General features: G+C 47.0%; 1 pseudogene across 2 annotated transcripts; it reads right to left on the reverse strand.

Annotated features, from left to right (window-relative positions):
- Nucleotides 1–257: 257 nt before the first annotated feature.
- Nucleotides 258–27,876, reverse strand: LOC307221600 (free fatty acid receptor 3 pseudogene; annotated as a pseudogene). 2 transcript variants are annotated; one of them, XR_013843848.1, is made up of 2 exons: nucleotides 9,479–9,562; nucleotides 258–6,820 (listed from the first exon to the last, which is right to left on the reverse strand). The product of XR_013843848.1 is annotated as a free fatty acid receptor 3 pseudogene (transcript). The 2 variants fall into 2 exon arrangements; XR_013843849.1 differs by lacking the exon at nucleotides 9,479–9,562 and adding an exon at nucleotides 27,576–27,876 and having other exon boundaries at nucleotides 260–6,820.

Raw genomic sequence — 27,876 nt, forward strand, 5'->3', positions numbered from 1 at the left:
AAAAGTAATGTTGTGCTTTCATTCTGTCCCCAGGATTGCTGCTTGACTCCAAGTAATGCTGCTTGACTCCAACTTCCATTGGCTAGCTCTGAGAGGGGAAGAGGGATGATGGGAGTTGTAGTCCAACTCCACCCAGAGAGCCACAGGTCCTCAATTTCTGTTTAAAACATCCCTCTTGTCATTTCCTTCCAGGATGATTTGCCCATCCCTCAGCCTGCCAACCTAGCAATTCGAAAGCACCTCCGGGTGCAAGTAGATAAATAGGGACCGCTTACCAGCGGGAAGGTAAACGGCGTTTCCGTGTGCGGCTCTGGCTCTGGCTCTGGCTCTGGCCAGAGCAGCGATGTCACGCTGGCCACGTGACCCGGAAGTGTCTCCGGACAGCGCTGGCCCCTGGCCTCTTAAGTGAGATGGGCGCACAACCCCAGAGTCTGTCAAGACTGGCCCGTACGGGCAGGGGTACCTTTACCTTTACCTTTTACCATCTTATTAATAGGAGGAGGAAAGGACATTCCTGGAAGTTTTCACATTCCCATATTTTTCCCACCCTCGTTGCTTTCCCTTCTTTCATCGGGGTTCTTCTTCAATCAGTGATTGCTGCCCTGACCACGAGAGCTAAAAATATTCTTATCCAGCCCAGGCTCCTGCTTAACATCTCTCCTCCTGACAGCTGTTGGGAATGTGGCAGAGCATGCAAACTAGCCAGCCTAAGTGGGTTTCCTCTTTCATGTTTATTCTTAAGGGTTGGTGCCATGGCTGTCCAGATGTTACACAGGTTCACCAGCCCTGGTTTATGCCAGACTCTTCTGTACATTACGCAAGCAACCTTGCAATGAAGATCCTGATGAGAGTCACTGTTACAATGGATGAAATTATGCTCCAAGCTTAGGATGGATGTGAGGTTCCTCAAGGTTTTTTGAGTTCCCTGGCTTGGAAACATGACTCTTGATAGCTTATGGTGGTTGCCTAATCCCAGAGTCAAACACTACAGCTCTCAAATGCTGGACAAACCAATGATATTTTAATCAACTCTAATGTGATGCAACCAACTTTACCAGGCAATTTTAGGAGTCTCAAGGAGAGGGGATGGTGGAACTTGTATAAAATTTCAAGCAAAGGTATGGGGGGGGGAACCTTTTCAGCCAAGGGGGCCAAATTCCCTATTGGGGTTTGCATCACAGTTGTGGGTGTGGCCAGAAGCAAAAGTGGCTAGATATGATGCTACATTTCCAACTGCACAAAAGCCACAAGTTACTGTAAAGGTAAAGGGACCCCTGACCATTAGGTCCAGTCATGGCTGACTCTGGGGTTGCAGTGCTCATCTCATTTTATTGGCCAAGGGAGCCAGCGTACAGCTTCCGGGTCATGTGGCCAGCATGACTAAGCCGCTTCTGGCGAACCATAGCAGCGCACAGAAACGCCGTTTACCTTCCCATCGGAGTGGTACCTATTTATCTACTTGCACTTTGACGTGCTTTCGAACTGCTAGGTTGGCAGGAGCAGGGACCGAGCAATGGGAGCTCACCCTGTTGCGGGGATTTGAACCGCCGACCTTCTGATCGGCAAGTCCTAGGCTCTGTGGTTTAACCCACAGCACCACCCGCGTCCACACACACAAATTCCATCCAGGAAAGTGAGGGGCATTATCACAGTTCAATGACATGTTGTAGCCAGACAAAAACACTCAAGGATGGTGTGAAGCAGGGCTGGTGAAGGGTTTGACCTAGAGAGGAGGCATGGCCTAGGGAGAGTTCTGAGGGCCAGAAAGAGAGGTGTGGAGGGCCACAGCCTCCAGGCCTCCACCTGTGTTTCAAAGTGCAAACTGTCGCAACAAGTATCCCTAACTGTGGTCCCTCCTCATGTCTTTCTGTGTTGCAGATGTGGGCAGCTGGCTCCCTCTCCATCCCTGGGGTGCCCATGCCTTTTTCTATTCCCGGAGAGAACAGTACAGCCTTTATCACATTACCATCTCATCTAAGAGCTACAAGTGCTTTGCAAACATCAGCTAATTGCATTTTCTCAACCTCCCCCTGGAGGTTGCGACAGCTGAATTGTGTGTGTACAATGGGAGAGAGGCTCAGGAAGGGAGGAGAGATGAAGGGAATCAATGAACCTCTTCTCTCTTCACCCACCCTTGTTCCATCCTTCGCCTTTGGTCACTTCAATCGGTTTCCAGGTGTAAAGGAAGAAAGCCAGGAGGATCAGGCCACAAGCTCCCCACCCCACCCCCCTTGCCCTGGTCCCAGCCGGTTCCATCCAAACAGACTGCCTTAAATGCAATTTAAAGAAACAAATTTAAAAAGAGGAAATAGCACCACCCTCCATATTCACCCTCTGATGTGCTTATGCATTACTCCCTGAGCCACTCTGCATCGCCATGAAAGGGTTATGATCTCTAGGATAATAAACATTTGGCTTCCAAAGGCTGTTTTCCAAAGGTCTGTCACCTCTATCCTGGCTCAGCGGTGCCTGTCAAATCACTACAGTGGTACCTTGGTTCTCAAACACCTTGGTACTCAAACAACTTGGAACCCAAACACTGCAAACCAGGGAGTAAGTGTTCCGGTTTGCAAACTTTTTTTGGAAGCCGAATGTGCTCCATTTTGAGTGTTATGCTTCCGATTTAAGTGCCATACTTCTGTTTTGAGTGTTACACTGAGGTCTGCCTGTTTTTGCTATTTATTTTGCGTTTTTGTTTTTGCGGCCCTTTTTGTTTTGTTTTTGTGACTGTGTGGAACCCAGTTCAGCTACTGATTGATTGATTGTGTGACTGCAGTACATTTTTTATTGCTTTCATTTTATGGATCAGTGGTCTCGTTAGATAGTAAAATTCATGTTAAATTGCTCTTTTAGGGGTTGTTTTTAAAAGTCTGGAACGGATTAATCCATTTTGCATTACTTTCTATGGGAAAGTGCACCTTGGTTTTGGAACGCTTTGGTTTTGGAATGGACTTCCAGAACAGATTAAGTTTGAGAACCAAAGGTACCACTGTAATTAGGTACTTTGAACTTCAGGGGAAGCAGAGATATATCCCCGTGAACTAAATCTCTCCAAGCCTGACCCAGCCCTTACAGCTCATCAGTCTGGCTGAATTAATTATACTGTTAAGAGAAAGAGAGACCAGTCATCCTCTGGTTTGCTATGGCAGGTTTGCCGCTGCTGTTTGTGCTGCAAGTTCAGATTCAGATTGATGAGCTGAAGCAGGGCTTTCTTGGTGGTGTCCTCCAATCTGTAGAACACCTTCCGAAGGATATAGTTAACCCCATCAGTTCTGGCTTTTAAAGAGGCCTTGAAAAAAAATGGCTTTGAGCTGGGATGTTTTTGGGGTCATTATTTGTTTATTTTATAAAGGAGACCCACATTATTACAATAAAAAGTAACACTCTTAAGCACAAACACAGCAAATACAGGTTCCCTTATGGGACAATGGTTTGTGGACCTCCAGCATTTGCCACCTGAGGCAACTGCCTCACTCTGCCTAATGGTAGAGCAGTCCTGTTCTTTATCCATGTTTTACCCCTGGTCCTCACCATGGCTTTTGTGAACCTAGCACAGTAGCTTAGCAATGGTTGAGTAACTATTAACCAAGGGTTGTATTTGGTTCATAAAGTTCATTTTACATGTAAACCTGGCCTTTTCACTGAACAATAGTTAAGGAGTTATCACTGCCCCCAAAACAACAGAGCTATGAGTGAGAAGCAGCAAAGGTTTCAAAAAGCTCTCAAAGCTTGCTGGTCATGTTTTTGTTTTTTTATGATAATCCATGTCTGTTTTAGCTATGGTTTATTAATGATGGTTAACATTAACCATCAATCCTTGTGGGATGTAATCCACTGGGAGCAGTCAAATACAACATTCTTTGTTTTCCTAGAGAAGACATGCGGGAGAATGTTTGGTCCAGCCAGTCAAAAACTTCCTATTTCCTCCTGGCTGGAGCATCCTTCCTTTGCATGTGACTAGATGTGGGTGTGACCTTACCTGTCCAGGTAACAAAAGAACAAGGCATGCTACCACTCTCTCTCTTTTCCATCTTCCTTTCGCCAGTCTGCAGTCACTGGAATTAACCCCCCCAATATGGGGTAGATCCACATGTACATATTTGTAACTAAGTCTGTCTTCAGGAATCCAACTGTGAACTGAATGTGAGTAAACTTATTTTATTGACTTTCAATAAGATTGTCATGTCTTTATTCTTTTAAGAGGGATAAAAGGGAACTTACCAGGAACATACAATTCAGTACTGAATTGTATGATAGTGAGAGGCTTACACAAGCTTGCAACCAGCTACCTGCTGCATGTTAGAAGGGGAAAGTAAACTCTGCTAAGTACAGGGACTTGCTAGCACAAGTTAGGAAGGATATTAATAAACAATATATCCTCTCCTGCCACCCTGAGCATTCCCACACTCCTTAGCAACTCCTGCTTGTGTTACACGGGTTCACTGCATCTTGCCACTTCAAATTACTTGCGTTCAGTAAAAAGGATGGGCTTCCTCGCATGTCCTCTGGGAGGTGTTAACAGGCCACATTGGGACCATCCTGGCTGCCCAGAGGGCCTCTTAGATTTCTCACACATCTTGAGAGCAGCTTCAAACATGACAAAAAAACGAAAAAAAGAAAGTGCCAAGGCATGAACCGTAGAATCGTATTTCCTCTTTTGGCACTGATGGGTTAACATGCAAAGTAGACAATATGCATTCAGGTTCCCCCACCCTCCTCGGGGAGATGTGCACCCTCCTTCTTTTGTGAAGTCACTTTCGATGGGATCTGGCCCCCCACCCATTCAACACGACCACACACAAACATGGAACATGATTCTCTACAGTTTTAACACTTGGCGTTCTTTGAGGCAGATATATGCCCCTTCTCCAGCAGAGCAAGGAAAATAGGAGCTCAGTGTCACATCATCCCTTTTCTGGAAACAGTTGGAGAGTACGAGTCTCCGCCAGGCATCACCAAGCACCTCGCCCTGCTGTGAGCCATCTCCATAATGCCGCTAGGAACATGTGGAGCAGCATCCAGGATATCAGGAGCTATGGGAACATTTCTCATGGCTCCTGATTTATTTGTCTCCTCCATAACTGTCAGAGCAGTGCCTAGGGCAGGCATAGGTGAACTCGGCCCTCCAGATGTTTTGGGACTACAACTCCCATCATCCCTAGCTAACAGGACCATTGGTCAGGGGTGATGGAGGGCCGAGTTCGCCTATGCCTGGCCTAGGACCTAGGACCACATTCACCACTGGCTGACTTTGGGGAAAACAGACAAGAAGAAAGACATGGGGGGAAGCTCATGGGTGGCATGGGAGCTCAATGGATGGAGAAGGCAGAGCCCCATGCCTTGTGGAGCTCATAACAGTGGTGCCTAGAGTCAGAATGAGCTTGTATCCCACATGTACTCACCAAATTAAACTTATTTTCTTCAAAACATATTCAAAATAAAACTGGAGGGAAGTGCCTCTCACCCATCGCTACTTCTAGGCTTCAAGAACCAAGAGGGGAGAGGCTTAATTGGTAGAGCATGAGACCCTTAATCTCGGGGTTGCGGGTTCGAGACCCATGTTGGGCAAAAGATTCCTGCATTGCAAGGGGTTAGACTAGATGTCCAACTCTACAATTCCATGATTCCTCAACCCAGCGTGGAAAAGGACTTATGGAGCTTCTCTGGGCACAGTCCAGCTAGCCTCAGAGGTGCAGAAACCGCAGAGGTGCATGATACTGAGATTTCAGTTTTAGGGGCCTGGAGCCATATCTGTCAGACTTAAAGCAAATGTTGTAGTATCTGCTTGGCCCACAAAGAAAGTCTCAGTCTCTGGGCATGTCCATAGATGTAGATGGTCATAACCTGGAACAGCAAACTGGCTCCTGGGGACCTGCTCGCCCCAGTTTTTCACTCTCTCTATAGAACACCTTGCGGATCACTGAAGGCAAGGCACAGACCCTCTCTACCCGGGTCAGGAAGCCCCAGCATGAACGTTGCACTGCAGAGGAAGAAAAGTAGAAGATGACTGGATCCAAGCTGGCATTGAAGGTGCTGAGGAGCAAGGCCTCATCCCTCCACCGTGGATCTTCCCATTGGATGAAGCCCACTACGTGGGAGATGTTGTAAGGCGAGAAGCAGACGATGAAGACGGCTAACGTGGCCGACACCAGCCCCACGGCTCGCTGCTTTTTGCTCCTGCGGATGTGCGGCGAGGAGATCACGATCCTCATGAAGCCGAAGTAGCAGAAGCAAGTGAGCAAGGACGGGACCAGGAAAAGGACGATGCCAAGCTCCAGGCGGACGGGGAGAAGGATGGCGAGCTGGACATCTGTGAAGTTCTTGTAGCAGTTCTTATGGGAGGCATTGTCTGGCTCTGTGTTGTTGTAAGGCTGAAACTCGGTGATGTACACAATGCTGCAATGGGCAAAGGAGCAGGCCCAGAGGCCTAGGCTGGCCACAGCCGCGTAAGCCGAATGGCGCCTCAGCTTGTAGTGGATGGGGTAGGCCACGCCCAGGTAGCGCTCCACGCTCACTGCCGTGAGGAAGAGAGTGCTGGAGTAGATGGTGCTGAAGTAGAAGAGGCCGCTGAGGGGACATAGGGGAGCGGGGAGAGGCCACTGCCCGGCAACCGCCTCTGCCACCTTGAAGGGCAGGAAAGCCAGGAAGCAGAGGTCAGAAACAGTGAGGTTGAGGAGAAGGACACAGTTGGGCGTGGCCTTGGTCTTCAGCTTCTTGATGAGGGCATACAGGGCCAGAAGGTTGGTGGGAAAGCCCGTCAGGATGGTGAGCAGGTAGATGGAGAGGTAAACACCAGAAGGCATGCCAGATGCTTTTTCACCTGTGTGGGGAGATAAGGTGTGTGAGAGAAGCCATTTGTGAGGAGGAGGAAAGAGGAGAGGAAATAAATCTGATGCCGAGTGGTTGCCCTCAAACATTTCCTTTTTAAAAATGTCATTGTGGAAGTTCATCAGCATTTTAGTGCAAATTCCTAATACGCACATATAAAGATAACAATGGCACATTTTTGCAAAACGGCTTTCCTTTCCATAATGGGTTTTGGTCTGCTGTTTTCACTAATGGGTGAATTCTTATGCACACCTCGCCTGAGTATATGCAGTGCTATTTTTCTAGAAAAAGAGGTGCCAGAGCTCACCGTGAACACCTCTCTCAGTCTCTCAGAATGACAATGGCGCCCACCTGAGAGGTGCCGGAACTGAGTTCTGGTGAGTTCCAGCTTTATACATATGAGTTGGGTAGAGGACAGCTTCTCAAAATACAGAGACTGGCAAATTTCAAAGGATGCTATGTTTGCTCAGGTATTATTTCAGAAAGTGCAAATTAGGTAGGTTTGCCTTTAAATGAGAACTGGATTTATTCTCTCTCTCTCTCTCTCTCTCTCTCTCTCAGACACACACACACACACACACACACACACACACACACACTCTGAGAGGTTGTGGATAAGACCTGCGATGTATCTGAAGGTTGCTGAGACAAGATGGCAACCAAAACATCTGCTTCCCTGTTTGCTTTGCAAACCATTTTTAATCCACCCTCTGAATTTACCCCCCACAGCGGTCCTGTGTAGGGCAGACAATATGTAATCCAGCCAGGGACTGGAAGTCAGCCAAGAAGAGGTGAAGAAAGTTTATTTATTTATTATTTGCTTTGCAATACATGTGAGCCAGGGAGAAATTGAGGGGGCAGCCAATCAAACCCAGCATTTATTTGTCCGCCTTGGTAGGTCTGGAGCCAATCTTTCTGTGCCAGCCTGTTCCAATCGCCACCAGACTGACTGCTCTGGTTCAGGAGTTTTCTGCTGTGAATACTTGGGAAATAGCACATGCCTGGTTTATTCTCTGTCTTTAATACATTGCATTTTGCATAGCTCACTTTCACCATCTAGTGTCACGCTTGTATATTGCACTTCACAACACATTTAGAATGTTTTATTTGCAGCTGTATAGCTGAGTCCACTCTTGTTGTTCCTAATGGCTGCAAACTGCTTTGAGGTTTGTTTGTTTGTTTGTTTGTTTGTTTGTTTGTTGTTTTTTAACAACCAAGTGGCATGTAGATTCTGTGAAATAAATAGAATAGAATAGAATAGAATAGAATAGAATAGAATAGAATAGAATAGAAATGTCTCTTTCCTTCCCTGGGGCTGGTGCCTCTGCCTCTTTCTTTTCATTTTTTTCCGCCCCAAGTCTGGAAGCCCAGCAGTTTAGGGGTATTAAAACTGGACTTCTACTTCTCTGCATTGATTTTACACGCCATGGTGGCTGAAGGTTATCCAAGTGAGGTCTGAGGAAACCTTGCTCCAAGAGAAGATGCCAGAGCATCTATAAAACTCCCAGGCTTCACTCCTTACCATATTCATCCCTGTTTTCTCAGTTCTGCACTGGGGCCTGAACTGGCTCCTTCGAGGGATGCACACAAGGACATTCTTCATTCCTAGGGCCTCATAAAAACCAGAACCATAAAAAGCAGGAGGAGTGAGTGAAGCTCTACATTCGAAACAAGGATGCGAAGAGACCAGCAGCGCCTCCTTTTTGCCAAGCGGCCGCTGTAGTGGCAGCATTGGGTGGGGTGGGGGGCTGCCAAGGAGGAAGCAGATCTGGCTTCCAAAGTACGCGACACAGCTGTCACGACCACCGTGGCAGCAATAGGCAATACATTTCATGAAGGCTAGTTCTGCTGCCCCTGTGGATCCTGCAATCGCCTCACCTTGCCTCGCGAATGTGCCAGCCCTGTGTGTAAGAAAGCATAGCTTCTTACAGCTTAGCATGGAGCCACAGATGCTGCTGCTTCACTGCCGGATTTACATGTAAGCTAAATAAGCTATAGCTCTGGGCCCCACTCTCTCTCAGGCCCCCCCCCCCAAAAAAAATTTTTTTAAGGTGAAATAAAACTGGATGTACAATTCCAAAATACAGTATAAAATAAAATAAAGCCTACATACAGTGGTACCTCGGGTTACATATGCTTCAGATTACATATGCTTCAGGTTACAGACTCCGCTAACCCAGAAATAGTACCTTGGGTTAAGAACTTTGTTTCAGGAGGAGAACAGACATCGTGCTCTGGTGGCGCGGTGGCAGCAAGCGGCCCCATTAGCTAAAGTGGTGCTTCAGGTTAAGAACAGTTTCAGGTTAAGAATGGACCTCCGGAACGAATTAAGTACGTAACCAGAGGTACCACTGTATAGCAACAGTGTTTTGTGTTGTGTAGGCTCCTGTGGTGTAAATAATGGGACCCCAATCATTTTAAGTTAGAGCTTAATAATTATTTCACTACTAATACACTTCTTCTTAATTGTATTTCACTATTAATATACTTCTTAATTGTATTTCGGTTCAACAATTACTTATTTTGTGATGTGCAAATAGCTTAAGATACCTATTAGGTCCATATTACCATATAGCATCTATTCAACACAAAAAATAGCGACAGTTTGTTGTTGACAAAGGACAGCTGGACATATAAAGGGCCCCATTACCTTCAGTAGCTTAGGGCCTCATCAAACCGAAAACCCGGGCCTGGTCAGCTTCCTGTGTTCCTAAACGATAATTTGGGGTAAGTGTCACAGGAGAAGACGATGCATTCCTACAAATGACTGGTAGGAATTCTTTCGCATCACACCCAATTCCCCATCTCTATTAATAGGGTGTTACTTTATTCTCTCTCTGTGTGTGTGCCAACTGCAAAAATCAGCTCGTTCCGGAGTTGGCTTTGATCTACAACAATCTCTTCCAGCCTGGCAGCATCCCCAGAAAAGGTCAACAGGCACTTTTGGTTTACAAAGCCTGCAGCCATGTGTTTGGACAGAGTGATATGGGCACTGGTCCAGCGCCAGCCTGCTGGCATAAACCATCCTGGCACACTTGGCACTATGCCCTGGGCAATCATTGGCTTTTTTTCTTTTCCTTCCCATCTTCTTTTTGCCCTTCCTGGCGGCCTGTGCTGGCAAAAGGTCCGTTCCAAAGAAGGATCAGGGCCATGAGGTAAAGGGAAGAACAGGAGGAGGAGGAGTAATAATAACAATTTTATTATTTATACCCCGCCCATCTGGGTAGGCCTCAGCCTGGCAAATACTAGTCCCCATGGACAGGGGTGCTGACCTGGGCCCCACACTGTGGGCACCCAATGCCCACTGTGGGTGTCATGATGGCGCAGTGAGCGACCTCCAGCACCGCGGTGATGCCAACAGGATGGTGCCCATGCTTCCGTGGAGGTGGCATACATTGTTTTCGGAGGTGGGCATGCAGTGGTGGCAGTGGGGGGCATGTGGTGGTGGCTGCAGCATGTGGTGTGAAGGTGGTACTTGGCTGCAGGGGGCATGTGGAGGCTGAAGTTGTCTCACAACAGGGCCGGCCCTACAGGCCAAAGATTCCAGGAAACTCACAAGTGGCACATGAGCACAGCTGTCCTTCACACCTGTTGGCTCTCTTCACCTCAGGCTCGGTGGCACAATGCCCATGTGAGCATGGGCAACGCAGGGTGGAATGCAAGATCCCTACACTTTTGTTCTCACAACAACAAGCCTATGAGGTAGGTGAGGCTGAGAGCCAGTGACTGGTCCAGAGACACACAGCAAGGTTTGTGGCTGAGCAGGAAATGTTCTTGTCGCTGTGCTAACCCGCTTGACTCTAGAAAGAGAGATGAATTTCTCAGATTGTTAAGTTGTGGGTGAACATATCAGACGACACAGCAATTCTTCAAGCCGCTCTTGTTTATTCACAGACCAGAACAGAACTGAACTGAAGGATTCAGCCAGTCTGCTTATATAGAGCTCCACTACAACGCAACAGTAACCACTTTCTGTAACTATCCAATCACTGAATATCACTTTCAATCCCTTATTTGCATATGTGGACCTGAGTGAAAACTATCTACAGTATCCGCCTGCTGGCCCAGGATGAGAACTTCAGTACATAACACAGATTAACATTGTGAGTTCTAGCAGCAGCAGCAGCACCTTCATTGGTCGCTTGGCAGAAGTGCTTAGTCAATATGACTTTCTGGACAGACTGGCTTATCCCACTGGGCTGGAGAGCAGCAGATGGCTAGACTCACTGCATTGTTTGTCCCAGGCTAGCGAATGGGATCAGAACAGCAACTTTAAGACGAAAATGAGAGATAGGGGAAATATTTGGAGCTGTCTGTAAACAAGGTCAATAAACCCTTTGAGCAAGCACAAGGATGGATGAGGGTCATTGTGGTGGCAGGGGAGGACACACACACAACCATTTTCCATAACAAATGCTGGCCCCCAAACCGTGGCAGGGGGCCTGCTTGGACTCCAGAGGAAACCGTTTTCCATCTCAGAACTGCTGTTTGCTTTGGAAATGGGAGCTCTGGATCTTGCAGATTTTCGCACGGGTTATTTCTCTCTGTTCTTTCACTTGTTTACAGAGCGGACGCTTGCGAAAGCCGCTTCGAGAGACACAAAGGAGCTGCCACTTCTGCGAAAGCAACCCGTCTGAGACTCGGTGACTCATGGCAGACCTCTTAATTTGCTTCTTCTAGGGGCAATGTATAGGGTAGCTCAAACAAACTTCCTACACATTGGAGTAGGCCTATCTTTTCCCTCTCACTGTGGACAGATCCACAGTATGAATCTGTAGTTTCCTCCTCCCAGAGATGCAGTTCTCAGCACCCTTGACAAACTACATTTCACAGGATTCTTTGGAGGGAGTCGTGTGCTTTAAATGTGTGCTGGATGTGCTTTAAAGGCATGGTGTGGATCTGCCCTTTCTCACACTCACTCACTTTCTTTCCCTCTCTGCAGCTGTCTCTTAATATCTGAGCATTGAGTTTTTAGATTCAGATCAGAACCACAGTGCTGGGTTCACACTCCTCCGAAGTTTGCAATGCAGTTCCCAAGCCAAGCAATGTGCATTTTATAAACACAATTGTACATATATTCCACCATTCTGGTGAACCACATCAAAAGGGGTGCAAGGAAGCACAGGATTCCAGTTGCACAGAATACTGGCTTGCTTTTTAAGGCAGGTTTCTAGTCCTTGTGGACAAAGTTGTACTGAAAAGCATGTGCAAAATGCCTGTTGAAATCTCAGAAGACAGAAGGGGTGAAATCAATAAGATTTATTTTCCATGACTGGGTTACTGTCTCTGTGCTCTACTTTGCGTGACTGTGCCCTAATTTGGCTCAATTGATTTCTATACCACCCTTCATTAAAAATCACAGTTCAAAGCATAAAGCAATAAAATAACAATGTTATCAGACAGTAAGGCACATGGTCAAATACAATAAAACCTCAATACAACAGCCTCTGTATAAAGTAGCAGGGAGATAAACTGTTCCGCAAACATCCTACCACATGAAAATATTAATACAAAATGGTTCTGGAGATATCAGGAGGTTGCCCCCCCCCTCCCAAGTGAACAGGTGAGTGAATTCCTTGTGATGACAAGCTTGAGAGGCAGAGAGAGCCTGGGCTGTAGTCCAGAGAAAGATGGACCTATAAGAAGACACCTTGAATGCCTGTTCAGCCATAAAGCTCAAGGGCTGACCCATCCTTCCCCAACCTGGTGCCCTCCAGAGGTTGCTGAACATCCAACTCCCATCAGGCCCAGCCATCATGACCAACATTCATTATAGATGGAAGCTGTAGTTCAAACCTGCTTGCAGATTTCTGATTCACCATTGGCCCAATTCAGATAGACCATTGGCCCAATTCAGCAAGCTCTTCTCATGCTCTTAGGAAAGCTGTTAGAGGAGAAAGAAGTACCGTAATGTGAAGGGAGGAGGAACAGAAGAACTTGGCAGTTGAGTGACTGGGGGAGAAGTAACAATTTGATGAATGTGCAAGAAGAATGGGAGAAGAAATTACACAACAGGGGTAAAAATACTTTTAAGGGGAAAATGTAAAAGCAAAAAAGCCTCATTCACTTAGAGTCTCTGGATTTGCTTGACATGAAAAGACCAAGTCAAAATACCTCCAGAGAAAAAGAGCACACTTTTCTTGAGGAAAATGGAAAAGGAAATCACTGCAGCAAAGAATTTAGCAATGTTTTCAAAGGTGGATCAGGTTGTCAGCAGAAAAGGATGCCAAGCTCTTCCTTCACCTGCCACCATTTTGTGACTGTCTCTGCCCCTGCACCACCATTTTGTGACTGGTGGGCCTTGGTAACTTTCAGCTATCTCAAGAGGACCCTGAGGATAGAAAGACTGAGAACCCCTGCTCTGCCTGTTAGCCTTCCAGGCATTTAAAGACTGCTGTAATGCCTTCAATGCCTTCAATGACATCATCAATGACTTTTCCTGTTTTCATTGCATTTGTTAAAAAAAAATTGTGTTGTTTTTCGGGCATCTGTTAATCCCGCTTTTGTGTTTTAGTTCTCTTCTTATTTAATATTGCGATTCGGCCAAAATGACTCAAGTTCATTTCCTAATGCTACAGTTTAGCAACTCTGTGTAAAGGTCATTCAAATAAAACCCAACTTGCAAGTTGGCACCCAATTTATTGCCCATAAATTGAAACAATCCAGCTGTTGACATAAGCTATCAGACATTGTTAATGGTTGTCCTGCTAAGAGAGGCATCAGCCAATGGCAATAATAACACGCTATCGGAATAAGCTAATGAAATGGCCCCTGGCGTAGGTGTTGATTGGTGGTAAGAGCTGCTGGGGTGTGGGTGTGATTCTTACGCACGCTGGACGGGGCTGTGGCATCATTGGGTGTGGAGCAAGGTTGGCACCAGGAAGGAAGGAAGGACGAAATGATGGGGAAGCACCGAAGGGCCAAAGTGCATTGGGTGGAGATGGAGAGCCTCCCTCACACATGTTAGAAAGAAAGTGAGGGATACCCCTATATTTCACATTAGAGCTGAGCCAAAATTTCTCAGAAGACATTTCTGCCAGCAAGTTGTAGTGCAGGATACCTGCCAAGTGCTCCAGAAAAAAGGGGGCAGAGATCACATTGGAAAAAGGCACACATTGTCACGGGACTTGCCCAGGAGCACGTCCTAGAAGACATGTCCCATTTTTCTGAAGAAGTTGGATGGTATGGTGCAGGGAAGGGAAACCTCCACCCCACAGGACCATTTCCCCCAAACTACACTCATTTGTTAGCTGATGTCTCTTGTGACATCATCTGATGGGCAGGAGGGAAGGGTAAAAGTCTACCTTGGCGGCCTGTGCCTGTTCCCATGAATCAGTGATGGATAGCTCAGCTGGTAAAGCATGGGGCTCTTAATCTCAGGGTCATGGGTTCAAGCCCCACATGGGGCAGAAAAAAGAAAAGGAAGATTCCTGTATTGCATGTGGTTGGACAAGATGATCCTTGTAGTCCCTTCCAACTCTACAATTCTATGAAACGTGCATGCCAAAAATATGTAGATCGGGAGAAAATTGCACTAAATTACTGATGAATTTCCATGGGGAATTTAAGGAAAACTGCAAATCTACTGTATTTTTCGCTCTATAAGATGCACCAGAGCATAAGACGAACCTAGTTTTTGGAGGAGGAAAACAAGAAAAAAAATATTCTGAATCTTAGAAGCCAGAACAGCAAGAGGGATCGCTGCACAGTGAAAACAGCGATCCCTCTTGCTGTTCTGGCTTCTGGGATAGCTGTGCAGCCTGCATTCGCTCCATAAGATGCACACACATTTCCCCTTACTTTTTAGGAGGGGAAAAGTGAGTCTTATAGAGCAAAAAATACAGTATTTTGAGAACCAAATTTAAGGTTGGAAAAAATGAGAAACTAAGAGAATCCAAAATTGGGAGATTTGTTCATCTCCAGGACTGCCAGCCGGTATGAGGAATTCCTTTGGCCCAAGATCTTCCCAGGGTTTGGGGAACAGCTGTAGCTCATTGGCAGAGCATCTGCTTTACATGCAGAAGATCCCAGGTTCAACCTCCAAGTCGGGTTGTCCTCTATCTGAAACCCTGGAGAGCAGCTTCCGGTCAGAGAAGATAGTACTAAGCTAGATGAGTCAGTGGTGTGACTCAGTAGAAGGCAGCCTCCTATGTTCTATGACCTATGTTCTTCAGTGCCCTGGGAGCAGCCGTGGGGGCAGCAGGGGGCAGCTGGCGCATGGCATCACTTACAGGCTTCATTCCCCAGCCTAATTGCCACTTTCCTGGATACATCACCAAACCACCCTGTGCAAAAGGTCATGAACAGCCAGCTCTGTTCCTTGAAATGATCCATCTGAGACAGCAAAGCTGTTGATGGAAGGAGATGAGCTCAAGAGGTGACGGAGATGAGATTATGCCAGATCAGATGGCAAATGGTTGCTGGCTGCGGCGGTTGTTCTGTGTTCTCATATCACTGGGGAGGAAGTGGCTGCAGATCTAATTCTATTGTTCCTGTCCCTGTTAAGGTGAATAATAATAATAAGACCTTTCTGGACAGCTCAGTTGCATGGTTGAGTTGAATCACTCCTATGACATACGCTGGCTTTGATAAAGGAACTGCGGGAAAAAGTTGGAAATTCACTTCGAAGCCTAAGGACCTCACTCTGTCTACTGGATCCCAGGGAGGACACAACATCAACTTGCTAAGGGCAATACCTAGAAGAGAAACTTGCTTGGGAAGACCACTCTACACTGTCTTGAACAGAAGGAGGGGTTTTCTAAATGTGCAGCTCACCAGAAATTAATCAGGGCTGGTTTTAATTATAAAAAGCAGGAATTGTGCAACAGAGGAGGGAAAACTTTTTCTGCCAGAGGGCCACATTGCATTCTGGGTGGCCTTGCAGGGGCTGCATGCTGATGGTGGGCAGGAACAAGCGCGGTGGGTGGAGCAAGGAATGTGAATCATAGCTTTGTGCAGTAGGCTCACTCTGTATGCACACGAACTCCTCCCTATCCTCCATTGAGATAAGCAAGGAGTTATGTGTCCAGAGTTCAAAGACACATTATAACTAGGCAAAAGCACCCAAGACTGAAGATGGGATGTTTTCCTGGGGAGAGGGGAGTAGATTATGCAATGAGAGGATACCCATTTTAATTCTCATTCTACTTTGCTTCCCACCACCCCACCCCACCCCACCGCTCCTTGCTTTCAGCAAGTTTGTCATAATTGGGCTCCTTCCCGATTCCCAGAAATTAAGGCACAACTTCGTAAGAATATGTGAGCCAGGAAATCAAATGGCCCCCTCGCCATTAGCTGTAATGATTCTCACCGATGTCTGGGGACCAACAAAAGGCAGGCAATTAAAGGCCAATTTACTGTGGGGCCTGATGGTGACCCGACACTATTAAGCGATGTCTGAATAGAAGCCAACTGGGCAGGACAATGCACAGGGCGGGCCCAAGACATTTTGGCACCTGAGGCGAACCACAAAATGCCACACTCCCAGCCAGGGAAAAGGGGGTGAGTGAAAAACAAGGGGAAAATAAAGATCTCCATCAGGGACAAGCATGGAATAGATATCTACGTCTGGAAAAAGGGGCAAGGAATCGAATCAACCTTACCTGAATCAAAGTGGGAATCAAAGGCTGTTATGGGAGAGAAAGGAGCCCATGCTGAATCACAACTGGGTAGGACAGAGCCCAAGAGAGCAGCCCCTGCCATTTTCTCCCCAGGGGTGGGAGGAGATCAGCAGTTCCTCCCATTCACCAAGAGGCTGCTGTAGAAGTGGCATGGGGGCTGCTGCTGAGAGGACAGCTGATTATTTTTTTTAAGAATATTTTTTTATTAACTGACCAATCACATCAAATCAAACCAAATTACATAAATTCCAAATTACACAGCCGAATTTTAAATTTTTGTTGGGAGTACCCATATTTCAAGTTCCGAAGGGATCCAATCAACTTCTTGCTTCTTACTGCTGTTTTAATGTCCACAAATCTAACCTTATGATGTTCACAGTACTATCCAGTCCTTTCTTATTATTTTTCCACATCTCTTGTTGTTATTTTCATATATTTTTCCTTTCTCTTTGTGACCTCTGATAGTCTCCGCAAGCTGGTTAGAACAGTTTGTAATCCTGCGTGGATATTATTATTTTTATCCAGTAGCCATATCCAGACGTTTTCCATATAACATCACTTCCACACATCAAAACAGTCTTAGCGTCATTAATCTTCACCAATCTGCCTCCTTTCTCAAAACCTCTGAGGAGATTCACTAGGAATGCAGTCTGAAAACAAGTCCATTCTTCCTGCCGGCTATAAATCCTTTGGCAAGATGGCGACTCCGAATTAATTGCTGCGCCATTCCCAAAAGCTCTTGTTGCTTCTCGGTCTCCATAAAGCATACTTTTGGTTAAAGTTTATCTCCACAAAGACCTTAATCATCCTGCTTGGGTCAGTTCAACCGACGATTCTAATGAGGAGGGGTTCTTGTAAATCACATAGAAGGAAAGTAAAAAAGGTTTCCATTCAGCCCCGTTGTCAACATACCCCGCCTTTGGTGTATCTTCATCGTAAAATATTCCTGTTTCTCCAGCCCGTCGTCTTCTTTCGCAGAGGTCACTTAAATTAGCAGACTTCACTCCCCTTCTTCACTTGAAATATGTGCATTTGCTTCTTTTGTAATTAATTATTCCAAATTGCTGCAACTAGTGCGCGATCAGAGACAGCATCCAGGAGAGCCGAGGTCCACACGGGGGCATTCTGCCTAGGGCCCTCACCCCCTTCTTTCGAATTAGGGGGTGATTTATGGGCACAGCAGGCAAGGGCAGTGTTCCCCATTTCCTTGGGGCAACAAGGGAGGATGCCTACTCCCATAACAGCCTCTTAATTACCCTGTGTGGGTCGGAGAGATGGTATTGTCAGCCATCTTCCAATGCGCCTCCTAGTGGCCCCCGAGAGGACAGCTGATTAGGCCTCCAAGGAGCATGCCACAGCCATCACTGCCACCACGCCACCACCAGCAGACAATGCATTCCTTGAAGGCTGGATCTGCTGCCCCTATGGATCCTGCTGGCTGAAGCGGTCACCTCACCTTGCCTCATGGGTGGGCTGGCACCATCATTTTGACAATCGACCCTTGAAAAACTTCACCTGTGCCTATGGGAGAAAGGGAGGCATAGGGCTACTGATGGACAGAGCCTCGTAATAAAAGTGTGGAGACCCTGTAACCCACACACACAAACCAAAAAAGTTTCATATCAAAAACGGAACCCTCAACACCTGCCAACTGCACAAGAATGGTTGGCAATGTTCAATCCAGTTTTTGTGGGCACCTTTGGCAAGTTGCCTCCAGAGCGCCTGCTGTCTTGGGTGAGCCCACACTTTTCTGCCTTAGCCACCACCACCCTATCTCATTTGCCCTATCCCTCCAGAGCAAGCGGAAGCGTCTTCTCCACATTCTCACTCTGGTTGTAGCCAATGCTAGTCCTACACAGAGGAGACCCATTGAAACCAATGAACATGACTAACTTGGGCCTGTTCAGAAAAAAGGCTCTGTTTTTCAACAGAGAGCACATTAAAGGAGCAGGGGGAGTGCTTGCTGGTTTATAGGGCTGGAGTGCTTTGTCAATGAACGTGTGATTCGACTTTAAGCCTAGATCATATTGGCATTCGACATCTGCAATATATTTCCTGAGAAGTTCTCTTGCCGATTAATATCCCACCGGAGTGAGGCAACCCATGGGAAACATATGACACTCAGGATATTGGGGGCAGGGGGAGACATATTGGGGGAGCCAGTCTGATCTGTGATTAATTTCCTGTCCCAACCAAGACCTACACAAAATCTAGGGCAGAAGAAACTTTCCAATTCCCCAGCCACTGATTGGGCCTCGATGGGGAGCCCTTTCCCCCACTAAGCTTCCAGAATCCTAATCTGTAAACAACAATAGTTCTTTAGCAAGATGCCTAAACTACAGAAGCCTCATATGACAGCATGAGATGCCAAGCCATTTTGTTCCACCCACCCCAGATCTTCTAACCTCCTTGCTTTTGACCTAGAAGCGCTGGCTACTTTTGCTCTGAGAACATGACGAAGGCGACAGGAAGATTTGCGCTTTGTTGACTGTGCCTCTTCCAGGGTCATTCATGCGATAGAACCGGGCTGTCAAGTCAAGAGTGTTGCACTCTTGTTTTTGATGATATCATAAGAAGCCCTGGCTGGCTGGCTCCACAGAGGTGAATGTGCCTTGGAACATTATTGCCCCTCTGGGTCTGAATAGGCATTCTCTCATATCCTCCTTCACTGAAATGTGATTGGCTGAGAAGTGCCCGTGGTTGCCAGGGCATGCTTGTTGTCTTTTGAGCTTCATAAGTGGGATCTGCAAAATATGGTCTGAAGCTCAACATCAAAAAAACGAAGATCATGGCTACTGGTCCCATCACCTCCTGGCAAATAGAAGGGGAAGAAATGGAGGCAGTGAGAGATTTTACTTTCTTGGGCTCCATGATCACTGCAGATGGTGACAGCAGCCACGAAATTAAAAGACGCCTGCTTCTTGGGAGAAGGGCAATGACAGGCCTAGACAGCATCTTGAGAAGTAGAGACATCACCTTGCCAACAAAGGTCCGTATAGTTAAAGCTATGGTTTTCCCAGTAGTGATGTATGGAAGTGAGAGCTGGACCATAAAGAAGGCTGATCGCCGAAGAATTGGTGCTTTTGAATTATGGTGCTGGAGGAGACTCTTGAGAGTCCCATGGACTGCAAGAAGATCAAACCTCTCCATTCTGAAGGAAATCAGCCCTGAGTGCTCACTGGAAGGACAGATTGTGAAGCTGAGGCTCCAGTACTTTGGCCACATCATGAGAAGAGAAGACTCCCTGGAGAAGACCCTGATGTTGGGAAAGATGGAAGGCACAAGGAGAAGGGGGCGACAGAGGACGAGATGGTTGGATAGTGTTTTCGAGGTTACCAGCATGAGTCTGACCAAGCTGCGGGGGGCAGTGGAGGACAGGAGTGCCTGGCGTTCTCTGGTCCATGGGGTCACGAAGAGTCGGACACGACTAAACGACTAAACAACAACAACAACAAGTGGGATCTGCAGCAAAATGTTGCAGTGTACTGCTCTTTAGGGTTCCTGACAGCCATAAAAAACTTAAATCTGGCATAAGAAGAGCCATCTGGAGGAGGCCGATGGTCTATCCAGCCCAGCATCTTGTTCTTACAGTGGACAACCAGCTCACAAGCAGGACCTGAGCACAACAGCGCTCTCCCTCCTTGTGATTCCCAGCACCTGGTATTCAGACATATGCTTGCTGTGACAGTGGAGGATCTTCATTGGCTCCCAGTACGTTTCCGAGCACAATTCAAAGTGTTGGTGCTGACCTTTAAAGCCGTAAACAGCCTCGGTCCTGTATACCTGAAGGAGCATCTCCACCCCCATAGTACTGCCCGGACACTGAGGTCCAGCACCGAGGGCCTTCTGGCGGTTCCCTCACCGCAAGAAGTAAGGTTACAGGGAACCAAGCAGAGGCCCTTCTCGGTAGTGGCACTTGCCCTGTGGGACGCCCTCCCACCAGATGTCAAGGCAATAAACAACTATTTTACTTTTAAAAGACAACTGAAGGCAGCCCTGTTTAGGGAGGTTTTTAATGTCTGATGCTGTATTGTTTTTAATATTCAGTTGGAAGCTGCCCAGAGTGGCTGGGGAAACCCAGCCAGATGGGCAGGGTATGTATGTATGTATGTATGTATGTATGTATAAATAAATAAATAAATAATAAATAAATAAATAAATAAATTTTATTTATTTATTTATTTATTTATTTATTTATTTATTTATTTAGATCATGACCATCATGACCAGTAGCCACTGATAGCTTTATCCTCCATGAATTTGCCTAATCCTCTTTTAAAGTCACCCAGGTTGGTGGCCATTCCATAGTTTAACTATGTGCTGTGGGAAGGGGTCTTCTCTTTTGCCTGTCCTGTCCAGCAATCAGCTTCATAGGATGTCCACCATTTCTGGTGTTAGGAGAGAGGGAGAAAAAACTTTTCTCTAGCTCCTTTCCATGCATCATTTTATACACTTGTATCACGTTGCCACTTACTTGCCTCTTCTCTAAACTAAAACATCCTAAAGAGCTGCAATCGTTCCTCATTGGTGAGTTGCTGCACCTCCCAGCATCCCCTTCCCCTCACCTGTCAGTTTCCTCATAGCTCTCAGCTGATGAGCACTCTCAATCCATATTAGAGTGGGTCTTTTTTTGCAGGGGTTTCAGACATTTGCCTTTCCCAACTCTGCGTGGAGGTGGTAGGAACTGAACCTGGGACTTTGTGCCTGCAAAGTAGGCACTCTAACTGCTGAGGAACAGCATCTGTTTCATTCATGGCTGCGTGAACCCAAATACCCCACATTCTAATCCAAGGCCACATTCACACAATATATTTAAATTTTAGAGCATTGTGCTACAGTCATGGCTTCCCTCAAAGGATTCTGGGAGCTGAAGTTTGAGGTGGGTGCTGAGAGCTGTTATTAGGTGAAACCCCTATTTCGCTCCCAGAGCTACAATTCCCAGAGTTTCCTGGGAAGAGCGAACTGTTGGATAAACTATTCTGGGAATTGTAGTTTAGGGAGGGGGTACGGGCCTGCTAACATCTCTCAGCAATCTACTGCTCCCAGAATCCTTTGAGTGAAGCTATGACTGTTCAAAGTGGTATCACTGTGCTTTAAATATATTGTGTGAATGTGGCCCAACAGTCCAACAGACAGTTCCCTGTCTGGGGAAGCCTACCTGGGAAAAGTGTTTTTTACCTGTGAAAATTCCACAGAGCACAGAAGGCTTACAGCTCTGGATGGGATAAAGTTGCGGGGAGGGGGTGAGCAGATGGCAAGTTGCTTCCTAAGGCATGATGGGATTTGAGAATTGCAGAGGCTCTTCTGCTATACGCCAGCAAAAACAATGAGCTTGTCAGCAATCTTAACAAGATGGTCTTTAACCTCTGTCGCTGGGAGATGGCAGACAGCCCTCCGAGCTAGGAAGTCTATTGCACAGTGAAGTTGTTCAGCTTCAAACATTACACACCACCTTTCTCCTCTGTACTGATATGATCACACATACCTGACAGCAGGCAACTGAGCCCTGGCAATCTGGAGAGCAGGGCTTGCTGCTTAGTCTAGAGCAGGCATGGCCAAACTTGGCCCTCCAGATGTTCTGGGATTACAATGCCCATCATCCCTGACCACTGGTCCTGTTAGCTAGGGGTGATGAGAGTTGTAGTCCCAAAACATCTGGAGGGCCAAGTTTGGCCATGCCTGGTCTAGAGGCTGGCTGCAAAGGCTGAGAGAGCATATCACCTGCAGAATGTCCCAGTCACCCCAAAGGATCACATGGCAGGTGAATAAGAAAAGGCCCATTTCTGTCTGAGAGCCACTGCCACTCAATGCAGACCAAGCTGACCCTTTCCCTGGATGCTCAACACAAGGTTTTCAAAAAGCTAAAGCATTTGGGCAAGTAATAAGCAGAAAACAAGCAAGCCAGCTTTGAGGGCTTTCTCCCTTGAGTAGTAAATGAAGCCTCTCCAGCCCGCCATCTTATTTAGGGGAAACAAATGTAGATCTCATGGGCTAAACCCATCACTTGCCATGCTCAGAGCAGACCCACTAAAATTGCTCAGCGTGGCTAACTTAGGCCCATGAATGGATGTATTCTGAGTAGAACTTAGGTGGATACAGTGCACAGTGCTGAAAGGGACCTTCACACTCATCTAGTCCATCCCTCCCTGCCAATGTAAGAGGACACCTGCTATTGGAGAATCTCTGATAAGTGGCAGTGGGTGAGGTGGGGCACAGCTGCCCCCATCACCAGTGTCAGTGCAGTTTACCTGGATGGATTGGGTAGAGCAGCAAGGAAGGTTTGACTGCACAGAAGCACCTGCAGACAGTCCACCCATGTATCCACGCAGCCTAACCTTGCCGCTGCCCTGGTCCCAGGGTGACTGGAAAACTCTTCTGTACCACCCCAGCTGCTACTGTCTCTGACAGGCAGCTATCCAGCCTCTGCTTGAAAACTTCTAACAAAAAGAAGACCCACCACCTTGCAAGGCAACCTGATCCACTCTCAAACAACTCATACCATTCAAGATCACCCCAGGAGCATACGCAGAGTCACTTCCAAGTGTCACTCACAATGCAAGACGCTGCAGACTTAGGACAGAGGAGAACACCTTCCAGTTCAAAGGCTACGGCTTTCCCACAAGACTGAGTCACACCACTTCTCTTTTCAAGAAAACAAGTGCCAAATCCTTATATATAACCCCAGCTAAGATAAAAAAGAATTAGCAGTCTGATCCTATGCACATCATGGCGTGGCATTGTGTCACTAGCTCTGACGTCTTTTGAAGGGAATTAGGCCAATGCACAGAGGATCTGTCTGTCAACCCTGATTGCCAAAGAGGTCTGCATTACTCAGTGGCAGCTGGAACCGAAGCTAGGTGCCTGGTACCACCTTAAACTGAACTCAGGCTTGGTTTGCCCTGGATGGAAACCTGGCTCCTGTGTGCTTGCAGTGGTGAGATTACTTTGGTGTGTGACTTTTGCTGGAAAAGCAGAGATATCACTTTGCCGACAAAGGTCTGTATACATAAAGCTATGGTTTTCCCAGTAGTGACGTATGGAAGTGAGAGATGGACAATAAAGAAGACTGATCGCCGAAGAATTGATGCTTTTGAATTATGGTGCTGGAGGAGACTCTTGAGAGTCCCATGGACTGCAAACAAACCTATCTATTCTGAAGGAAATCAGCCCTGAGTTCTCACTGGAAGGACAGATCCTGAAGCTGAGGCTCCAATGCTTTGGCCACCTCATGAGAAGAGAAGACTCCCGGGGGAAAACCCTGATGTTGGGAAAGATTGAGGGCTCAAGAAGAAGGGGACGACAGAGGACGAGATAGTTGGACAGTGTTCTCGAAGCTACGAACATGAGTCTGACCAAACTGCGGGAGGCAGTGGAAGACAGGAGTGCCTGGCGTGCTCTGGTCCATGGGGTCACGAAGAGTCGGGCACGACTAAACGACTAAACAACAACAACAACAGACAATGGGAGTGTATTCCTGTTGATTCTGGTGGACCTCTCAGTGACGCTTCAGTACCATTATCAGCCACACTATCCTTCTGAACACGTGGCTGGGATGGAACTGCTTTGAAGCTGCTTTGGTCCCTCCTGGAGGGTGTGTGTGAAAAATTCCCTTCCCAGAGTAAGTCAACTGGCACAGGGCAGTCATTTATTTATTATTATTTTAATGCTATTGTTATCATTGTGAGAGCTGCATTGAGCTTGACACTTTTGTTGAGAAAGCTAAGTACACATGTTAAACCAATCAATCACTGGATGATATTATTATTAGCTACATCACATTGTTTTCATGAGAGAACAGCAGCAATTTTTGGCATCACAATCTTGCATGATTTTGCGCCACAATCTCACTCCAAAAAGCTTTTTTTTCCCCCTCCAGGGCTGTGAACTTGTGTGGCGTTCCAAAACATGTGTTTTGGGGCATCATACTCTCATGCAAGCACATGGGCCTGAAAAAGTTCTTTTTAGGAGGCTGCAATCTCGCACAGGTTATGTGAGTCACCTGGGAGCATGGCCCAAAAGCTCAACAACTTTTGGGGTGTCCTGGTTTTTACTTTTTTCAATATGGCAACCCTAGGATTGAGGAATATGGCAGAGCTGGTGCAATTAGTACCAAAATCGGGCCTCAACAACCGGTGACCCACCAAGCTGAACACAGTCCACTTCTCCAATGTGTTGTGGTCTGCCTTGTACTCAACAACCCCGTCTTTCAGCTCTCCCAGGAAAACAAGCAAAACATCAATTTGAATGACTTTCTAGCAGGCTACGGTTTGTGGCTGATGCGCTGAGGCCAGCTTGGTGGTTCGTGTTGCACAGGGATAGGCAACCACCAGTGGCGTAGCGTGGGTTGTCAGCACCCAGGGCAAGGCAAGTAATTTGAGCCCCCTAACCTGTGGATTTGTGCCCCCTAACCCTAACCCCCAGATGTTGCGCCCGGTGCGGCCGGCCCCCCCTGCACCCCCCACGCTACGCCACTGGCAACCACCATCCTTGTAGATGGCCTTCAATTTTGAGAAGAAAGGAGTCATCAGGTATCAATACTTGTCTCTAATCTTCCTTTCACAGTGTTGGGATACTCCTTAGTGGTTTGACAATTTCATCTGTTCTTACTTCAGGCTACAGAGAGGCATAACACTGAAAAACAGATGCCCAGGAAGAACCCTGGCATGAATTAAACCCTAGCCTTCCCTAAATCAGCTCAAGTGTATTTGGACTTCTCCGGATTATAAATTAAGAGTGCCTGGAATTCAGCCACCTCTGGGGGGAATACAACGTGGTTGCCATGTAAGGGGAATGGTGGAAACTGGGATTGCACTTGCCTACAAAATGGGGAAAGAAGACAGGAAGTTCATTTGCAGCTCCCTTGGGTGGCGAAAGACATGAACCATGTGCTCTGCAGACACCTGGGGGCTGTTTCACCCTGAGCTCACCACATCTGATCATGGCAAACCCATGGTTACTCATTCCTCTGAATACCATTTGCTGGGAATAAAAAGTGGGGAGATTTGTTCTTGCACTCAGTTCCAGTTTGCAGGCTTCCCATAGGCATCTGGTTGGTCAGTGTGAGAACAAGATGCTGGAACAGATGTACCTTTGGCCTAAACCAGAATAGCACTTCTTATATTCTTATGTTAACTAGTTGTCATCGCTTCTTTAAAGTTCCATAGAGACTGGGCTCCAACAAGTGTTATCTTGGGGCAGATGCCACAGGAGTCTGCATGTATTTTAGGAGTTGGGGCAGGAGTTAAATATTGAAAGAGGAGATCAGGGTCATTTCACCTAGCAAAAATGAGAAGATAGTTCCTGTACATGGTATCTCAGGTTCTACAAATGCTTAAAACTTACTCTCTCTCTCTTTTTAAAGGAAGGTGGAAAATCTGGGGATAATTCATCCAGAGGGAACAAGCACACTTCCTTGCTGGCACCATGCGAGTGCCAATGCCCTACGCCCTACGATCAACAAGGATGCAAGCCACCAAGTCACCATTTTGATTTCCTCCAATTGCTGCAGGGCATTGTGGGAAATTTAAATGGCCGCCTGCCACTTGGCTCTGATGGCAGTTCTGACGTCACTGCCATTTCTACCACAACCAGGTAAGTCCACCAGGGTGCTCACTGACTCCTGCGTGAGCCCATCCGGACAATTGCCAAGGATCCCATCAAACTTGGAGCCTCCATTGGAGGTTGAGAGTTTTAGCGGGACGTCCTTCTGGAGGGGAAACCATGTTTGTGGGTTACAGGAATCATAGAGTCTTACTGCATCTTAAAGGTGAACAAGTTTACTGCGGCATATGATTTTATGGGTCAGAGCATGCATAAAGCGATAACCTATAGGGTATAAATATCCTGGCTACACGCACAATAAGAAAACTGTTGCCCCTACACACCAGCAGTGTAAGAGTTAGATGGATGGAGGAGTGCCAAAGTACTTATGCAGAGCCTGAATGAAAACAGAATCCAATCAAATGAATCTAAGACTTAGCTGGTATAGGCACAAGTCATTTAGCTGCTAGTGACTAATGGGGTGCTCAGCAGTGAAAGCAAGCATGTCCAGAAAGGGAATTGCTCTCTGCTGTGAGCTTGCCACTTACAGGAATGGTTGAGAATGAGATCCAAGGATATCAATTCCTATATGCTGGAATTCACTTAGACACATGGATTTGGTATGCCTCTTGGCACCAGAGGCTGAAGCCAGCCTCCTCCAAGATCTTGGGTGTTTGCAGCATGTCAGAAGGGGCTCTACACATGCTCCTATGTGCTTGCAGAGAGCTTATGCACTGTGGGAACTGGAATCCCCATTTTTGGAAGTCAATTTCACAGAAGGTATGTCATCTTTGGAGATGGAACACCAGTAGTTGCTTCCTCCCCCCCCCCCCCCATATCACTTCTGGAAGTGTAGAATATGCAACAGCTCTAGAGTTTCCGTGCAAACTCAGCAGAGCTTTAGATGTGTGGCTTTTTGCACAGCAGGAAGCCCTGGGTTCAAATCCTCACTCAGCAGCAAAGCTTACTGCCTTGAATAAGCTTCTTCCACCTTTTTCTCCCAGGAGCTTAAGGTGGTGACATGGTTCTTCCCCCTGCCATCTGCCCTTTAATCTGCACAACAACCCTGTGAGGTAGGTTAGGCTGAGAGGCAGTGACTGGTCCCAGGTTACCCAGTGGGCTTCGTGGCTAAGTGGGAATTTGAACCTTGATCTCCCAGGTCCTAGTCTGACGCTCTAACCGCTACACCACACTGCCTCCAATAATTCTCATCTATCTGTATATGACTAAACCTCACAAGGTTGTTGTGCAGATAATCCCTGCTCCCGATACGCCATCTCTGAGCTTCTTGGACTGAAAGAGGCAGATACAAAATGATAAATAAATGCCATGCGTATCTCTTGCCTTTCACAGGCATAATCAGGACCCTTTTTCTTTTGCTCTCTTCCCCACTGGCTCTGCAGCAGATTACAAAGATTTCTCTCTTTTTGTGGGGTGGGAAGTGCATATGTAATGAGGAGCTTCAAGTTCTGGAGGACCTGAATCAACAACTGGTTACTCAGTTCTTGGTTTGTTAAGAGAATGGGGTTCAGAAATGCAGGAGAATCGCCTCCCGAACATATATTTGACATCCACCTTAGCACTTACCTCCCTAGGTTGGGGAAACCGGACACCTGGGTCCCTTAAGGAAAGGAGGAAGAAAAACCTCTATTGCATCACCACCGCCCAGTCTTGTCCTCGGGATTTCTTTTGCAAGATCTCAGATCTTCTCTGCTCTGTGAGTCTGGAGGTAGCGGATCCCTTGCTGGCTTCTCTTCGCTCGAGTCCTGGATCTCGCCCGCCGCTCCACCTGGACCCTTTGCATCCAACCGGAAAGTGTCCTGGCGGACCGCTTGGAAGACGTCTGACTCGCGAAGAGCCAGGGGGCGGGGCTGCCAAGAGGGTGGGC

This window comes from Podarcis cretensis, assembly GCF_951804945.1.
Source record: "Podarcis cretensis genome assembly, chromosome: 8".
NCBI classification, from domain to species: Eukaryota; Metazoa; Chordata; class Lepidosauria; order Squamata; family Lacertidae; genus Podarcis; species Podarcis cretensis.